General features: G+C 45.6%; 1 non-coding gene across 1 annotated transcript; it reads right to left on the reverse strand.

Moving 5' to 3' along the window:
- Nucleotides 1-8734: 8734 nt before the first annotated feature.
- LOC127188738 (U6 spliceosomal RNA) lies at nucleotides 8735-8841 on the reverse strand. The gene has a single exon (XR_007830584.1). It is a non-coding gene; the product is annotated as a U6 spliceosomal RNA (small nuclear RNA).
- Nucleotides 8842-19402: the final 10561 nt, after the last annotated feature.

A 19402-nucleotide genomic window follows, 5' to 3' on the forward strand; every position in this document is an offset into this window, starting at 1 on the left:
GGCTGTGCCTTAGTGCACCTCACATTGTAATAGATACCTAAAGTAGATAATTTTTAAAATTTATTTTTATATGTATGTGTGTGTGTCCATATGTTGTGCACTCATGCGTGCAAATGCGGGTGCCTGAGTGTGAAGACAAGAGGCAAGCCTCAGGTGTCATTTTGCCAGGTGCCGTCTCCACCTCTAGGTGTTAGACTATCAGGCAAACAGACAAAACTTCTCAGGCGAGTTCTAGAAACTGAACTCAGATTCCTATGCTTGCGTGGGACTTTACCGGTTATCTCTCTCCAGGCCCAAGAGCAGAAGTGTACTGGCTTCCAGTTTTAGAAACTGGGAAGTCCAAGACCAAGGTACTGACACGTCAGAAAGTCTTCTTGCTGGGCCATCGTATGGTGTAGGGTGAGCAGGTGAGAGAGCAAGTTGGGGGTGAGGGTTCCAGACTCAGCTTTGTCCATGGTATCAGCCTCATCCACGAGCACAGAGCCCTCATGCCCCAATTACGTTGTGAAGACTCCAGTTCTCAATGCTGACGTAATGCAGTTAAACTTGAGTGTGAGTTGTTGAGAAGATAAACACTCAAACTATTAGCAGTGTGCTTTAACTAGCTGGGCCCATCAGCCCACTCAAACATTTAAACCTCCCTAGGCTGGGTTTCCCACAAGCAGACTCTCATGTGCAGATTTTCCTTGGTTTGGAAAGCAGCTCAGCATGGGGTGGGGAGGAATGAGGACTTTGTCTACTCGGAAAGATTGGTGACTACAGCCCATTTCTTCCTGAGACGAGCATGCCGGGCCTGTAGCTGCCATTATGCCCTTCCTGAGCCTCTGGCCCACATCCTGCAGCTGTTCTGACCAATAGCATGTGGGCTGAAGTTTTGTTTGCTTGTTTGTTCATCTGGCCCACATCCTGCAACTGTTCTGACCAATAGCATGTGGGCTGAAGTTTTGTTTGCTTGTTTGTTCATCTGGCCCACATCCTGCAGCTGTTCTGACCAATAGCATGTGGGCTGAAGTTTTGTTTGCTTGTTTGTTCATCTGGCCCACATCCTGCAACTGTTCTGACCAATAGCATGTGGGCTGAAGTTTTGTTTGCTTGTTTGTTTGTTGTTTTCCTTCTGAGCTCAGAAACAGAGGGATGGCATCTTATGCTTTTTCTCTGCTGAGGATCTGTTTTATTGGCAACCTATAATTTTGTTTCAATTTTTTTGGGGGGCTAGACCAATGACAGGGAAACATTAACAGAAAGCCAGGTGTGGTGGCACACGCCTGTAATCCCAGCACTCAAGGAGGCAGAGGCAGGCGGATCTCTGTGAATTTGAGGCCAATCTGGTCTACAAAGTGAGTCTAGGACAACCAAGGCTACATAAAGAAACCTTGTCTTGAAGGGAAGGGGGAAGACTGAGAGAGAGAGAGAGAGAGAGAGAGAGAGAGAGAGAGACAGACAGACAGACAGACAGACAGACAGACAGACAGACAGACAGACAGACAACATGAAGTTATTGGCGTGAGTAGATTCTCCTGAACCTTCCAGCTCAACCCCGGCTTGCTGAATCCCATCCAACACTATGTGGAAAAGCAGAACACCCAGCTCCCGACCCTTGGATTCTGAACAATAACTCGTGATTGAGTTGTCATCCCTGTCACGTGGGAGTGGTCCGCCATAGTTATACAGCAACAGATGGCTGAAATGAGTCAATGTGAGGGGCATTTGTGAGTGAGGAACTTCACAAGCCGCTGGTCTCAGTGCCTCTGGGGACTCTAGGTGATGGCGCTGGAGTATCTTAAGGAAGGGGTAAAGAGGCTGTGGGAGTTTTTAGCATCATCAGTGCAGGGAGCAGGGCTGCTTGCCCACTGGGCATGTGTGTATGTGACAGCAGGCACCCTCAGGCACCCACAGAGAAGGGAATACGCTCACAAGGACAAGAGTGTGAGGATCACAGGCACTCTGAGCAGGGCACAGCAGGACGCAGGCAGCCCACCATCTCCTCACTCCTCAAGCTCCACGCATCTAGCCAGGGTGGACTCCTGGGCTTCTTTGCCTGGCCCTGACAGCTCAAGCACCCCTGTTTTTGGAAGCAAGTAAACTTTTGCCTTGGGGTATGGCGCTCCTTTTCATCAGTGCACCTCCTACTTTTCCTGCCAAGGGTCTTCTGGAGCATCAGACCCCTAGAAGGTTTCCATATCCAATAAATGCCTTTCAGTTATGCATTTAAAAACTGAAACATTCAACTCAAGTGGGCTCAGGTGGTGTTGACAGAGAGCCTCTCCTGGCATCTGGGTCCAGCTCTGTTTATCTCTATGGAGTGGATTCATTCCCGCTACCTCTGCCCCAGCTTACCATCATCTCAATTTCAACGGAGAAGAGAGAGATTCCCCCCATAGCAACAGGGTCTGTGTTCATCTTTGAACTAACGTAGCCAGAGGGAGGCTTGGTTCTGGCTAGGGTCATCTGCTTCGTCAGGGGCCTAGGCCTCACTAGACCAGTGATGATAGAGTCATTCCTACATAAAATTCAGGGCCGATGATGCCTACATAGCATAAAGGATTGCTGAGGGAAGGAGCGACACAGCCAGGGTAGCAGCATCTATGCATCTATCCCGGGGCCCTGTCCTGAGCCTCTCTCTGTCATCTTCCTGTTTTGTTGTCCTGTTGCTCTCCAGTGATGCCCTGCACAATCCTCCAGTACTGTCTTCAGGACTCATGTGCCTATATGTCTTTATATATACTTACCTCCACGGACATACAACTTAGGTACTTAAGGAATATCTTCACGATAAATTAATGAGTTCACACTATCATGCAAATGCTCAACATTTGAATAAGCACAGACACTGAGGAGAAAGTCTAGACTGAGTTTTGTTTTGCGTGCATAAAAGTGTGAAATTTACATAGCGTGCATTAAAAAGTGCACAGATCATAACTAGTCAGTGCCCGCACACTGAACACTTATGTAAATACCCCAAACCAAGAGACATTATCAGAACCATGAAGCTTTTATACCCTATGCAACTCCAGGGAACGTCTAGCACCAAGGTTAGCCTAGCTTGTCTCTGAACTTCACAGTTGCCCTTCTCATTGCTGTAAACTATTCCACGACGGGAATGTGCCACACTTGGTCTATTCTACTGCTAATGAGAATTCAGATAGCTTCCATTTGGGGGGTTGTTACAGTAATGCTGTAATGGACATCCTAACGTGTGTTCTGTTAGAGCACATGTGGGCACAGCTCTCTTGAATATATGCTTAGGAGTGAAATGGCTAAGGTAGACATAATTTCAAGATAGCTATAGAGGGAAAGCTAGGAGATATTTCCAGTTTCACAATGAACCTCATCAACCATCCATGCAAAGACCTGATTGATGGAATTTGTAGGATTGATCTAAGGAACCTAGGAATACTATGGGAGTATCATCCCAAAACCCTGAACACCATAGCTTTCTCACAATCCTCAACGGGTGAACGAATGAAGTGCCACACTGAGGAAGTCTGGAGAGCCACAGAATTGATGAAAGTAAACTTTCTCCTGCCTTGACTACATCGCGAATTAAACGAGAGACTTTGTGGAGGATTTCCTTCATAATCCCCTCAAAATGAGTTAGTCCTGCTCTGTACTAAATGGATTATGGAGGAATCCCAAAGCAAATCCAGCTGCAATTAATGTTTTAATAAACCAGTTGCCAGTGTATGCAATACCCACAACTTGTCAGGGGGATTTTATCATATTTATAAACATTAATTAGTTGTTTGTTATTGTCGAACTAAATTTAAAATAAATCCACAGTGCTGCCGGCCACTTGGGTGAGAATATCTCAGTGGTAACTGTAATTAGAAAATAGCTGTGAGTGAATCAACTTAATTAGTTAGCTAATGGTGAGCGCTCTGCTGATTGAAATGAGGAGGCACTATGTTGTAGCATGATAGAATATCTTATGTGTGGGAGTAAGACATGAGCTCCTTTGACTATAAATAATAAATCAAAGCACTGTCTAATAATTTCTTTATGGATTTTTCCTATAGCTCCTAATTCTCAATTTCAAATAAATGTAGAATACTAAGTTCATTTTTTAAAAATTAAGGTGAAACCAATTCTGCTTTTGCCAAAATACTGTCTGGTGTCCTGTTGCCAGATTTAATTCTGCTCTTGTTTCCCTGGACTCCTCTAAGATGGATGGCATCTACCTTTGAGCTCTTCTGCTGCTCTGGACACTGTGCAACTTTCTACATGGTTTCTTCTTCATCCCAGCCCTTCAATATTGTTGTTAGCCAACTTAAAAAAAAAATAAAGATTTATTTTAATTTTATTTGTCTGTCTGTGTGTCTGCTACGTGTGTGCAGGTGCCCTCGGAAGCCAGAAGAGGGCATCAGGTCCCCTGAATCTGGCATCTCAGATGGTTGTGAGCCTGAAACTACCACATGCGTGGTGGGAACTGAACTGGGGTGTTCAGGAAGAACACATGCACTCTCAAACCTCTGAGCCATCTCTCCAGCCCCGTGTCTTTTCATATTTCACTCTCTCCCATGATGCTGCGTTTTGCTGCTGTGGCTTTAACCCTTCCCATGTGCAAGAATCTCTGCCCCAGCCCTCATCCCTCACCTTCTCCACCTTCAGATGCATTTATCCCATGCTGTGTTTCTATTTCCTTCCAGAAGGTCGAGAGACTTTGGGAGAGGATCCTTATTTCTGACTCTGATCTGTATCTTCAGACCCTCTGATGGTGTCCTTGTTCGCTTCTGGATGTCTGTGGTCATATTTATGCCTGGCTACTCTAGGTTGTGAGACTTGACAGCCCCCACCCCCCACCCCCAAGCCAAGGGACACTAGATGCTCTGTGGGATTGATGGAGCATTTTAAAAGTTGCATTGTCTCTGAATGAGCTATATAACTAGTGCTCATCCGTGAAGCTGTGACTATGGCAACCACTTCAGACTTATCAAGTGGATGGCACCTCTCCAGGCTCTCCTCTTTATACCAAGATGCAGGGAATGCTAGTGTTCCTGGAACCATGAAATGTCAAGGAGAGAAAGATCTGTTTTGCTGCCTGTGGGAAACCCCTACAACTGGTCAGAAACATGCTCCCCCTAGCAGAAGCAGATGAGGAAGGAGCAAGCCTTTTGTTCCTGAGTGGAAATTTGGGGATTCGCTTGTCCCTGCTACCAATGTTCCCTTGACGCCTGCCATTACTCAAGTTCAGATTTCAGGTAATCTCTACCAGGGTTGTCAAACTAGCTCCTGGAAGGGTCTTCCTTCTCCTCACCTTTCGCAAAGCTGTTGTCACCTGAGTGCTGTAACAGGGCTCCAGACCTTGGTAGGTCCCCAGATCCTGGTAGGTCCCCAGACCTTGGTAGACCCCCAGACCTTGGTAGGCTCCCAGACCTTAGTAGGTCCCTAGACCTTAATGCAGCTGATGCCATGATGAAAGTACCATTCAGGCCTTAAAACTCAGCACATATGGCCAGTGGTGGCTCATGTCTTTAATCCCAGCACTTGGGAGACAAAGGCAAGAGGATCTCTGTGAGTTCGAGGCCAACCTGGTCTACAGAGCAAGTCCAGGACGGCCAGGGCTATTACACAAAGAGACCCCTGTCTTGAAAAACCAAAACTAACCAACAACCAAACAAAAAACCCCAGCACATAGACAGCACCACTCACTAAAACAAGAACAAAGACCTAATCATTACAGTCCATAGTCCTGGGAAGTCCCTAAATACACTGCCCTTACTTTTTGGCTCCTGTAACTCCTCTTCTGGTTAACTGTTCTTGCTAACTGAGGCATGACAACCCAGGATGTGGTTTTGGTCCAGAACGCCAAATCTAACTGTCGACCAGCTAATACAAGCACTCTGTGGACTGAAACCCATGTGTTCAAATAGTCTCCTCTGGTGGATCGCTCACAACAGTGGAACAGACAGATGGAAACCAAGCTAAACCCTGATTTTCTGTTGTGGAAAATTCTAAACAGAGGTTCAAGGATAAAGCTTGGTTTTTCAGTATTTTAATTCAGTGGTATCCATGGTTGACCATTCATCTCCTCATCACGCCATCCATCACAGGACAAATGGCCTGGCTGCTGGCCTCCTCCTGGAAGCCCTGCTGCTTTATTCATGGCTGCGTTCTTCTTCCCTTCCACTTTCCACCTTTAAGACTGAGGTTGAGCAAGAAGCTGCCTTTGACTTCCCTGGGGCTGCATCAGAACCTTCATCAAGGGCTTCTCTCAGAATCGTGAGCTCGAGGTAGGGATTCACCCACCCCTGGGCCTCTTTCCCAGCCACATCAGCCTATACAGTTGCTAAAGCTAAGGAATCTGGCTTTGCCCCTCCAAAACTTCCTGTTAGTAGTGCTAACTAAAAGCTTGTTGAACCAACTTCCCCCAAATTCTTAAACAATGCCTCATTTCAACAACCACGGAAGGAATATATAAAAAAGGAGAAAAATCACATTTCGACATTTTCTTGGCATTGCTGCAGTGGGCTGAGTTATAACATGACAGCGGTAATGTAACAATCTCTAGAGAAGTGACAGATCACATGTTTGCTGGAAGACAGTGAGAGAGAGGTCACCGATAGAGAAAGAATTCAGGTCCCAAATCCTTAGTTGTCACAGAAGGGAATGTGGCCAAGTTGGCCCAACCATTCCTTCCACGTTGCGGGTGTGGTTAGGTGCTTGTCGAAGACCATTTTGCCCACCAGCTCTGGTCTAGACTGCAACTCTGGTCACAGCATCTGGCCTCTCAGCCTTCCACTCTGCTGTACAGGAGAGCTCGTTAAGTCGTGACTTTCTTCTGCCACAAAATTCTGGGGACAGTCGAGCAGCAGGCATTGAGGCACAGCATGGTTCTGGGGCCCTGTTCTTCCTCTACCCTACTACCACATGTCAGAAGGGGTGTGTGTGTGTGTGTGTGTGTGTGTGTGTGTGTGTGTGTGTGTGTGTGTGTGTCTTACATCGGGGTGAGGGTGGGTGAAAAGCATTTAAGGCTCAAAATGTATCCTTCGGAATGAGTAAGTAATGGATGTTCCTGTTTTAGCCGGTTGCTGTCTCCAGCTTTAGTGAGATGTAGCTGACAAGGGAATTTCTGTAGGGAACTCTAAATCACATAATGGTGAAAGGGATTCCCAGATGGCCTTATCAGTGGCCATGTAAAACTGTGAGATATCTGCACCAACTAATAAATTTGCCTCAAGGCTTGCTTTTATGACATTTGCCCAAATCCTCGGAGAACCTCGGTTACTGTATATCCTTGTACAGTATTTGAATTCTGCATTGTTATGCCTAGTTGGCTGCCTGCCGGGACAGGAAATAAAACTCTGTAATAGAATGTCATTTTTTTTAAGACTCCGAGTGTTATTAGTTGCAGTGGTATTATATGACAAACCTGGATTTCTTCTCTCTCTCTCTCTCTGTGTGTGTGTGTGTGTGTGTGTGTGTGTGTGTGTGTAGTGTGTGTGTGTGTGTCTCCTTCCCTCCCTCCCTAATGTTTCATTCTCCAGTGAGACTCATTTGCATTGTTGTCCCTTGTGGGATTTGTACATCCTGGTGCACAGTAAAGACACAGAAGGGAATTAGGTCACTAGGCATGTGCTTCTTTTCTTTTAATAACTGTGTCCAACCTTCTCCTTCCTAATCCCACGCAGACAAAAGCAACAGAAACTAAACCTTCCAGCCCCGTGATAGGAAAGGCGGGTGAGCAAAGCACACCTCTCTTTGCTCCTCATGGATGTGTTTAATTAATCCCATGTGGACTGACCTTATTCAAATAAAACTCTATTTTATAAACCACTGCCTTGTTTTCTGGTCCACGTGGTGACCCCTGACAGAGGCAGCTGCGCTGTCTTAAGAAGTCAGTTATTATGGGAGCAGGTTTCTTTCTGCTAATGACATCATGCAGGAAAGAATCTGTATTCTTTGCAGGGAGGAAAACATCCTCGGTGGGCAAAGAACTAAGAGACCATTAGGAAGGTACAAAGCAGTGCTGGCAGGCAGGCAGAGGAAGGGTGGATCAGGAGGTGAGGAGGAGGTAGAAGTGTGATCCCAGATCCTAGGTGGTAAACCTAGGGCTGCATGCCTTCTACAGCCTGGCATCCATGTGGGCAGGTTCTCAGGGCACCAGGCAGGGTCCTTCTGGAAAGCATGCTCAGGTCCTCTGCAACCCTCTTACTACCTAGCAATTTCTTTTTTTTAAATATATTTTATTAATTTATTCATATTACATCTCAATTGTTATCCCATCCCTTGTATCCTCCCATTCCTCCCTCCCTCCCATTTTCCCCTTACTCCCTTCCCTTATGACTGTGACTGAGGGGGACTCCCTCCCCCTGTATATGTTCATAGGGTATCAAGTCTCTTCTTGGTAGCCTGCTATCCTTCCTCTGAGTGCCACCAGGCCTCCCCATCCAGGGGACGTGGTCAAATATGGGGCACCAGAGTCCATGTGAAAGTCAGACCCCACTCTCCACTCAACTGTGGAGCATGTCCTATCCATTGGCTAGATCTGGGTAGGGGTTCGAAGTTTACTGCACACATTGTCCTTGGCTGGTGCCATAGTTTGAGCAGGACCCCTGGGCCCAGATCTGCCCATCATAATGTTCTTCTTGTAGGTTTCTAGGACCCTCTGGATCTTTCTATTTCCCCATTCTCCCATGCTTCTCTCTCCTAGAGTCCCAATAGGATGTCCTCCCCTCTGCCCCACTTTCCTGATAAGTGAAGACATTCATGGGACATGCCCCTTGGACTAGTGTCCAAAAATATGGAATGCTTCACGAATTTGCGTGTCATCCTTGTGCAGGGGCCATGCTAATCTTCTCTGTATCATTCCAATTTTAGTATATGTGCTGCCGAAGTGAGCACAACCTAGCAATTTCTACCCAAGACAAACCCACATTCTTGACTACAGGTCCAGCTGCCAGAATGCCAGGATTAAAGAACTCAGTTGCAGAGAGTCTGCAAGTCAAGCATTCTCACGGCATCGCATGCTGTTCAAGATAAAAGCCCCGTAAGGTTGCTGTCATCTGTTACAGACAGAGAGAAGGAAGCATGGGACAATGAAGCAAAACACCAGCCAGCACTGCTAGAACTCAGACTGGACCAGTGTGACCGAGAAACGATGTGATTAAGCATCGCATCACCCTGGAAACCTGACATCTTGATTTCACTCTAGCCAAGACATACGCAGTGGCGTGTTCCCTTCAGGAGTGTGTCACACGTACATACAAGGTCCTGTTCTAGGTTTTCCATCACAGCAACAGTATTTCACTTCCAGGAACCTCCCTGGAAACTACTCATGGCCACGGTAGTGCAACAAACAGATTGAGGCAGGGGTCCAGCTGGAAGCTTGCAGGACATCAGTAGGAGAAACCAGAGCTGCTCTTGTCTATGCGAATGAACCTAACGGATGTGATATTGAAAGGTACCTGACACAAAAGAACACACTTTGCCTTTCCACCTGAAGTTCAGCAACATGCCAAGTGAGTAATTACCCTCTGCTAGGTAATTACTGTTGCCCCACACTTATAATCCAAGCACTTGGGGGCCTGAGGTAGGAATCTCACAAAGTCAAGTGTACTTAGGGCTACATATTGAGTTCAAGACGAGATCCTGTCAGAACAACAGCAACAAGAAAAGCTGGCTGGTGAGACGACTCAACAGACAGAAGCACTGATGGTCTGAGTTCAACCTATGGATCCCAACGTAGAAGGCGAGAGCCAACTCTTCTGAGTTCTACATGTTTGCTGTGACATATGTGTACCTACTTACACTCACACAGAACACATACACACAAAGACACACACAGATACACACACAGATACACACATGCACAGGGGAAGGAAAGAAAAAACGAGAGAATTAATTTTTTAAAATAATGGTTACCTTTGATTGGGGGCCTACTGTCTGGGAGAGGTAACCAAAGTATTTGGTGGGTATTAACTATTTTATGAAATTGGTTACACATAGGTGTCTCTTTTATACAAATTCACTGGAAAGATGTGTAGTCATACATGGCTTTTTATTATGTATGTTTTACTTAATAAAAAAGACAAAGAATTTTAAAGATAAATAACCCAACAGTCTCACAAATGCTTTAAAATTGATTATCAAGTGTCATTTGTAAATACAAATACAGCATGCAATGAACACTGACCTAAGGCTAGTAACTAAGGAACAGGGAGGCCTTAGGATGCTAGAGACGTTTCTCCTTGCTTTTTACTAAGGAGCTTAATTCACACTCAGCTGATCGATAGCCTTTGTTGGATATGGTCACCTGGATGAGCACAGCTTTAACCCATCAAAAGAGCTAGTGGCAATGAGGCAAGGAGGTGGATCCTTCATCCCGGATGCCTTCATCACGATGCCTTCATCACGATGCCTTCATCAGGGATGACTTCATCATGGATGCCTTCATCACGGATGCCTTCATCACAGATGCCTTCATCACGGATGCCTTCACCACGGATGCCTTCATCACGGATGCCTTCATCACGATGCCTTCATCACGGATGCCTTCATCATGGATGCCTTCATCACGGATGCCTTCATCACGATGCCTTCATCACGGATGCCTTCATCACGATGCCTTCATCACGGATGCCTTCATCACGATGCCTTCATCCCGGATGCCTTCATCACGGATGCCTTCATCCCGGATGCCTTCATCATGGATGCCTTCATCACAGATGCCTTAATCACGATGCCTTCATCACGATGCCTTCATCATGGATGACTTCATCATGGATGCCTTCATCACGATGCCTTCATCACGATGCCTTCATCACGATGCCGTCATCATGGATGCCTTCACCACGATGCCTTCATCACGATGCCTTCATCACGGATGCCTTCATCACGATGCCTTCATCACGATGCCTTCATCATGGATGCCTTCATCACGATGCCTTCATCACGATGCCTTAATCACGATGCCTTCATCATGGATGCCTTCATCACGATGCCTTCACCACGATGCCTTCATCACGATGCCTTCATCACGATGCCTTCATCACGGATGCCTTCATCACGATGCCTTCATCATGGATGCCTTCACCACGATGCCTTCATCGCGATGCCTTCATCACGGATGACTTCATCACGGATGCCTTCACCACGGATGCCTTCATCATGGATGCCTTCATCACGATGCCTTCATCACGATGCTTCACCACGATGCCTTCATCACGATGCCTTCATCATGGATGCCTTCACCACGATACCTTCATCACGATGCCTTCATCACGGATGACTTCATCACGGATGCCTTCATCACGATGCCTTCACCACGATGCCTTCATCACGATGCCTTCATCATGGATGCCTTCACCACGATGCCTTCATCATGGATGCCTTCATCACGATGCCTTCATCGCAACGCCTTCACCACGATGCCTTCACCACGATACCTTCATCACGATGCCTTCATCATGGATGCCTTCACTACGATGCCTTCATCATGGATGCCTTCACCACGATGCCTTCATCACGATGCCTTCATCACAGATGACTTCATCACGGATGCCTTCATCACGGATGCCTTCATCAACGGATGCCTTCATCACGATGCCTTCATCACGATGCTTAATCACGATGCCTTCATCATGGATGCCTTCAATCACGATGCCTTCACCACGATGCCTTCATCACGATGCCTTCATCACGATGCCTTCATCACGGATGCCTTCATCACGATGCCTTCATCATGGATGCCTTCACCACGATGCCTTCATCGCGATGCCTTCATCACGGATGACTTCATCACGGATGCCTTCATCACGGATGCCTTCATCACGGATGCCTTCACCACGGATGCCTTCATCACGGATGCCTTCATCACGATGCCTTCATCACGGATGCCTTCATCATGGATGCCTTCATCACGGATGCCTTCATCACGATGCCTTCATCACGGATGCCTTCATCACGATGCCTTCATCACGGATGCCTTCATCACGATGCCTTCATCCCGGATGCCTTCATCACGGATGCCTTCATCCCGGATGCCTTCATCATGGATGCCTTCATCACAGATGCCTTAATCACGATGCCTTCATCACGATGCCTTCATCATGGATGACTTCATCATGGATGCCTTCATCACGATGCCTTCATCACGATGCCTTCATCACGATGCCGTCATCATGGATGCCTTCACCACGATGCCTTCATCACGATGCCTTCATCACGGATGCCTTCATCACGATGCCTTCATCACGATGCCTTCATCATGGATGCCTTCATCACGATGCCTTCATCACGATGCCTTAATCACGATGCCTTCATCATGGATGCCTTCATCACGATGCCTTCACCACGATGCCTTCATCACGATGCCTTCAACACGATGCCTTCATCACGGATGCCTTCATCACGATGCCTTCATCATGGATGCCTTCACCACGATGCCTTCATCGCGATGCCTTCATCACGGATGACTTCATCACGGATGCCTTCACCACGGATGCCTTCATCATGGATGCCTTCATCACGATGCCTTCATCACGATGCTTCACCACGATGCCTTCATCACGATGCCTTCATCATGGATGCCTTCACCACGATACCTTCATCACGATGCCTTCATCACGGATGACTTCATCACGGATGCCTTCATCACGATGCCTTCACCACGATGCCTTCATCACGATGCCTTCATCATGGATGCCTTCACCACGATGCCTTCATCACGATGCCTTCATCATGGATGCCTTCATCACGATGCCTTCATCGCAACGCCTTCACCACGATGCCTTCACCACGATACCTTCATCACGATGCCTTCATCATGGATGCCTTCACTACGATGCCTTCATCATGGATGCCTTCACCACGATGCCTTCATCACGATGCCTTCATCACAGATGACTTCATCACGGATGCCTTCATCACGGATGCCTTCATCACGGATGCCTTCATCACGATGCCTTCATCACGATGCCTTAATCACGATGCCTTCATCATGGATGCCTTCATCACGATGCCTTCACCACGATGCCTTCATCACGATGCCTTCATCACGATGCCTTCATCACGGATGCCTTCATCACGATGCCTTCATCATGGATGCCTTCACCACGATGCCTTCATCGCGATGCCTTCATCACGGATGACTTCATCACGGATGCCTTCACCACGGATGCCTTCATCATAGATGCCTTCATCACGATGCCTTCATCACGATGCTTCACCACGATGCCTTCATCACGATGCCTTCATCATGGATGCCTTCACCACGATGCCTTCATCACGATGCCTTCATCACGGATGACTTCATCACGGATGCCTTCATCACGATGCCTTCACCACGATGCCTTCACCACGATGCCTTCATCATGGATGCCTTCACCACGATGCCTTCATCACGATGCCTTCATCATGGATGCCTTCATCACGATGCCTTCATCGCAACGCCTTCACCACGATGCCTTCACCACGATACCTTCATCACGATGCCTTCATCATGGATGCCTTCACTACGATGCCTTCATCATGGATGCCTTCACCACGATGCCTTCATCACGATGCCTTCATCACAGATGACTTCATCACGGATGCCTTCATCACGGATGCCTTCATCACGGATGCCTTCATCACGATGCCTTCATCACGATGCCTTCATCACAATGCCTTCATCACGGATGACTTCATCATGGATGCCTTCATCACGAATGCCTTCATCACGAATACCCCTAGTTCATCTTTCTAAAAATTCTTACCTTTTAGAATTGAAAATGCCTCTGCATTTTTTGTGTTAGAGAAGACCTTTCACATGGAAGCCATGGTTTTGAACATTTACTGGGAAGAAATAGCTACCAGATGATTCTGAAAGTTGATACCAAATGTGTGGTATTTTAACAGTTGAATTTTGGAGCCAGGCATTTTTCTTAGCATTTCTTAAAATATCCCCTTGTGAAATCTTTGAAGTGGGAAAATTAATTGGTATTTCTCATCATTTTGCCACAGAGACTAAACCATATAAGAAATGCTTCATAGAGACTTATGTTTTTTTAAGTAGGGAAAAGAAATTCCACGTGCTTTTTTTATGTGTGTGGACTTGTATTTCAACACAGTGGAGGTTTAAATTTCCATAGCTAAACACACCTCATTCAATATCTAACCCCTCACATTTTCTCCACATGCTAATATCATCACTCTCCACCAAGAAAGCTTATTACCCTGACGTCTTTTTGCTCTCTCTGAAGTTGTTTCTTAAACTTTGTATGTGTAAGTTGTCGTGGACCATCTCAGTTGGGTATAGGTCCTTGGGGTTGGGAGTTCTCGAAGCATCAGTGGGCAGAAGATAGGCGAGTGACAAACAGACCAACTCAGGGGAAGTCTGAGTCTGAGTGTATTTTGGAGACAAGCGAGCCAGGTTTATATACACATTTTAAAATGGGGGTGTCTCTCGTGATTACATTATTTTTCCCTACAATTCAAAAAATACAGGATGCAGTGTAATTATGTAGTCATCAATCTTGAACAATTATTCATAAGTCATTAGATTGGTATCAGTGCATGTGCCTTCTTTATCAAAGGTCAGTGTTTTCTCATTATGCCAAACATCTGTAAGTCAAGACAGTTTGTTTTCTTAGCTCATCTGTCACTATCTGGAGTTTTACTAAAACACTTTATTTGTAAGTCATAATATGAACTATTCACTGGTGACTAATTCTTAGCCATGTTTTTATTAACAAGTGGAATGGAATTTAGTGGTAAACTTGACTGAATGACCCTTGGTTGCAGTTTCAAGTTAAGAGTCACCTAGCAACACAGTTAAGTCTGAAAAGTTCTTTGATAAGAAAAATAAAAACAAAGGCAGAAAGAGAAAACAAGATGTTCCCAAAATAATGAGCCATGTAATCAGTTACTCCTGGCAAGAACATCAGACCCATTTCCAGAAGGCTCTCCCTTTGTGTAGGGGTCGTTGCCTGGGTAACGTTTGTCACACAGACTCTGCCGGAGGGGTTGTGATAGTAAGTGCTTTGCCTGCATGTATGTTTGTGTACCATGTGTATGCCTGGTGTCCACAGAGGCCAGAAGAGGGCATCTGATCCCATGGCTGGAGTTAGAGATGATTTATGAGCCACTATAAGGTACTGGGAATCAAATTTTAAAAAAAACAGCTAGTGTTCTTAAAGACTGAGCTATTCAGGCCCCTCTCCAGCTAGTGTTCTTAAAGACTGAGCTAGTCAGGTCCTCTCCCTCTTTGAATCTTTATATGATTGGGATGGTATGCTGTCTGCTGTTGTGCGCCCAGCTTTTGTCACTTAGCGTTGTGCTTGTGAGATTCACCACAGTGATACTGTAGTCACGCTTGCTCATTCTTACTCCTGGGTCCTGCTTTACCCTGTGGGTGTGCCCTAGTTTGTTGGTGCAAACAGCTGTGCTACTTGTGTTTGGGATTAATATAAGAAAAGCTGCCCTAACCTTTTTATACATGCACATCTTTGAGTGGGTAGATATAGTACTTTTTTCTGGGTGGAGTTTGGGGTTGCACAATTCACATAGGTTCAGCTTAGCTGACACTGGCAAACGGTCTTCTAAACGGTTGCAGTGACCAACACCCTCATTGGAACCACTTGTCTCACTGACACTGGCTGTTTGACCCTGAAGACTTTCTAGTTTTGTCATGAAGCCTCTGTTCTCCCTTCAGGTAGGTGGCATTAAGGTCTGCCCCCCCTCACCCCTATTCATCACTGAAGCATCACTCCCAAGCGCTGAGTGCAAAAGAACACGATGAATGGCTGGAAAAAGTGGAGGAAGCCATCACACCCCTGGATCAAGAAGGAATAAGACGACAAGAAATGGATGCTTAGGTAGCTCAACACAGCATTTTTGAAATTTACCCATCTTGTTGCATATGCCTATAGTTTGTCCCCTTCGTGGCTGAGTATTAACTTGCGAAAAAACACCGTCTGGTTGTTTTCACCTTAGGGATCTTACGAATAAAAGCGCTATGGTCTTTGTGAGGCTATGTGTTTTCAATGCTCTTAAGTATCTAAGAGCAGAGAGAGCACTGGTTGTATATTTTAACATTCGTCACATGGTCCATCTCCTTGCTTTTAAATCTTCCCATTCCCATCACCGTGCGAGACTGCTTTCTAAAGAGAACGGCTTGGACCACTGGTTACGGCGTTACTGACTCCACTCATTTGGTGGTCAGCGTGTGTCTTGTTGATGGTTGGGCTCAGTCACGTGACTTGGCTTCACCAGTGGAAGGTTACCCGAGCACAAGAGAAGCAAGAGCATGGAACAACCTTGTGCACCAGCCTCGCCTTCTTACATCCCTGCCAACCCTCCGAGAAGAACACGGCTCAGTTCAAGCTAATCTAGTGGCCCAGCAAAGAGGAGTGATGGAAGTCGAGAAGCCGAGATGCAGACTGCTGCTCAGAGCGGATCTCAGATGCGTCTAGACATGTAGGACATTTTAAACATAATCGATTCTTATCCTGAGCCCTGGGTTTCGATGACTTGCTATGCAACAGTACGTAGCCGTGACTAATCACACCGAGGCCCTTCGACCTTGTCAAACTGCCTGGAGGCACAAGTGCCCCCACTCCCAGCAGCACAAGTGCCCCCACTCCCCGCACCACTGAGTGTGAGAGTTTTCATCTAGTCGGTGCGGTGAATGGCTGCATTCTAACAACTCAAGGCAACCTTGAACTCTGTTCCACTCAATATCTATCAAAGGCTTGATTAAAAGAGACAATATTTACCAAGAACTGCCAGAAATTCTGCCCCGCAGCCACTTCCCCAGTCCTCTAAAATGCTCTGCATTAATCCCAGGCGGCAGTCAGCTGTTGCCTTCAGGCTGGATTGTTCTAGCTGCCCCAGGACCATTTCTAGCAGCCTGTGCACTGGCATGATCTTATCATGACGTGGGTATTTGCATCATCTGTGAAACCATGGTTACAAATGATCTGAGAAATGTGGAGAGGGCATGACTTGAGGGAATGTTTCCAATTTTAATGACGGGGACAATTATAAACCTCCTAAGTAGCTCTGAGTTCTTGTGACACCGAAGCCCCAGTGACCAGATTCTTTTATTGTTCCACCTCACTTTGAATTTGGCCTCTGAGATGCATCTTCACTCTAGAATAGTCCCTGATCTTCTCACCCAAGTGATTGAACCTTTTTTACTTAGTCTTTTTGTGTGTGAGTTTTGGTGAGGATGCAGGCATAGCATATGGAGATGGTAGCCATTTGCGGTTCTCCCGTCCATGTGCTACCTGTGTAATGAATTACTGTCATCCACTTAGCACCCAAGCACCATGGCTCTGTGCTCTGTGAGCCCAGTATGTTCTGGGCGTGCCCACTTGTCATTGTGTCCTGGGCTTTGGTATAAACATGTAAATGTAATTTGTTCTTATACTCAAGACATATTCAGTGTAGTGAGAGAGCCAACACACTATACCTCTGCCCTCAACTATTGTATAAACTAGGGATGACAGAGGTGCATGCCTTCTGGACTGTTGCAAGCAGGGGTGGCAAGTGAGAATGACATAGCATAGAGTTTTGGGTCTTCAGCAAGTTTCCAGTAAGTTGTATTATGACTGATATTCTTACATTCTTATTTCTTGGCCATTTCGATAGCCTCTTATCTGATTCCTGCCTGGCGTTTCTCATCACAACAAACTTCCCCAAGTGATTTTTGTGTAGCAAGCTTCTCCTACAGGGAAAGGAAGAGAAAGGATGGGATGGGTAAAGATTAGACACTGAGTACTAGCTTACAGTTAAATATGAGAAATAACTTACAGTGCCCTGTTGCCCAATAGGATGACTATAGCCAAATAGCGTGATTATGGCCAGCAATAGATAACTATGCTCAACAGCAATATAGTGAGACATTCATAAAGTTAAAGGGGGGATTTTGAGTGCTCTAACCACAATGAGATGATAAATATGATTACAGTAACAGATACACTAATTAGACTGATTGAGTCATTACTTGACGTGTATGTATGTCAAAATATCATATTGTATGTACACTATAAATGTGCACTGACATCAGGTGCCAATCAAAAAATGTTTAATGCTGGAGAGATAGCTCAGCAGGTAAAGGCTCTTGCCGTCAAGCCTGGCTGCCTGAGTTTGAACCCTTGAACACACGCAATGGAAGGATGACATCTGACCCCACATACCCACTGTGGCAGGTACACACACACACACACACACACACACACACACACACACAATAAATAAATAAATAAATAAATAAATAATATATTTTTATTATAAATACACATATATGTACACACATGTTGAAAATTTACTGTATAGACATACATGGGAATAATTTTTTTAATCTTAATGCTTTTATTTTCACTTAAAGATAATTTTTTTCTTTTAAGAGATTTGTTCTCTTGGAGCCAGACTGCTCCATGCAGAATTTCTCTTCTACCATTTAATTTCAGCAAGCTATTCATCCATATACACCCTGATGCCTTGATTTAAAATGAAAGCTAACAAGATGCTCAAGCAGCAGAAAGCCTCAGTCCAAATGAATTTTTGTTCCACACTGAGTAACAAGTCTATGATATGGGTTTTTAAAAAGTTGTTAATCCTGGCTGCCCAGCCTTTAATGAGTTTACCTAAGACATGGAATAAAAGTTGGAGGTGCTGAAGAAGGAGGAGGGTCATTATTTTGAAGAGTTGCTTCGCAGAGTCTCACACTGTTGGTGTGGACAAAAGCTTGGGCATTCCTGCATTCCCCTTAAGGCTAAGGAATTATCTTTATGGAGAACTCAAGTGTATAAAACAAGCCAGCTGTGCTGATGGCAGAGGCAAGCCAAGATGGCTGCACTGGAGACTCTTAATTTCCAGAATCTCTGAAGACAAAGGATGAGTTAGTGTTTCCTGTGAGTCTCATGAGACTCGTTCTGGGGCCATGTGAAGATGCAGAAGGATCACCACTAGTGAATGAAGGCAGAGGAGTGAACTAGTTCATTTTTGTTGAGAAAAGGGTCACAATTGGCCATCTAAAGGGAGATGTTTTTATCAGCACCAGAGGTGACAGATCTCTAGAAAATGAAAGAACCCACAATGTCCTTGAGCAAAATGATCAACCTTAACTACCCACTAAGACCAAGTGTCAATAAATAAATAAATAAATAAATAAATAAATAAATAAATAAATAAAAGGACCAAGTGTCACCATCAGCATTCTATGTTGTCCAGGGTTGCAAGATATTTCATCACACCATGAACCCCAAGACTGGGTGCTGGAAAAAACCTGTTCCTAGCTATTTTTTACGTAGCCCTGGCACAGAAAGAGCTTCCTGTTGCTCATAAACAAGTAGCTGTAATGTGGCTCACCCCTAGCACGCACCTTTAACCCAAGAGCTTTCCGTAAGCAAGAACTAAATAAAGCCAACCATAGGTCAAGAGGTGGAGCAAGGAACCAGTTGACAGGAAGTGAGCATAA

The sequence above is a fragment of the Acomys russatus genome, chromosome 4 (genome assembly GCF_903995435.1).
Source record: "Acomys russatus chromosome 4, mAcoRus1.1, whole genome shotgun sequence".
NCBI lineage: Eukaryota > Metazoa > Chordata > Mammalia > Rodentia > Muridae > Acomys > Acomys russatus.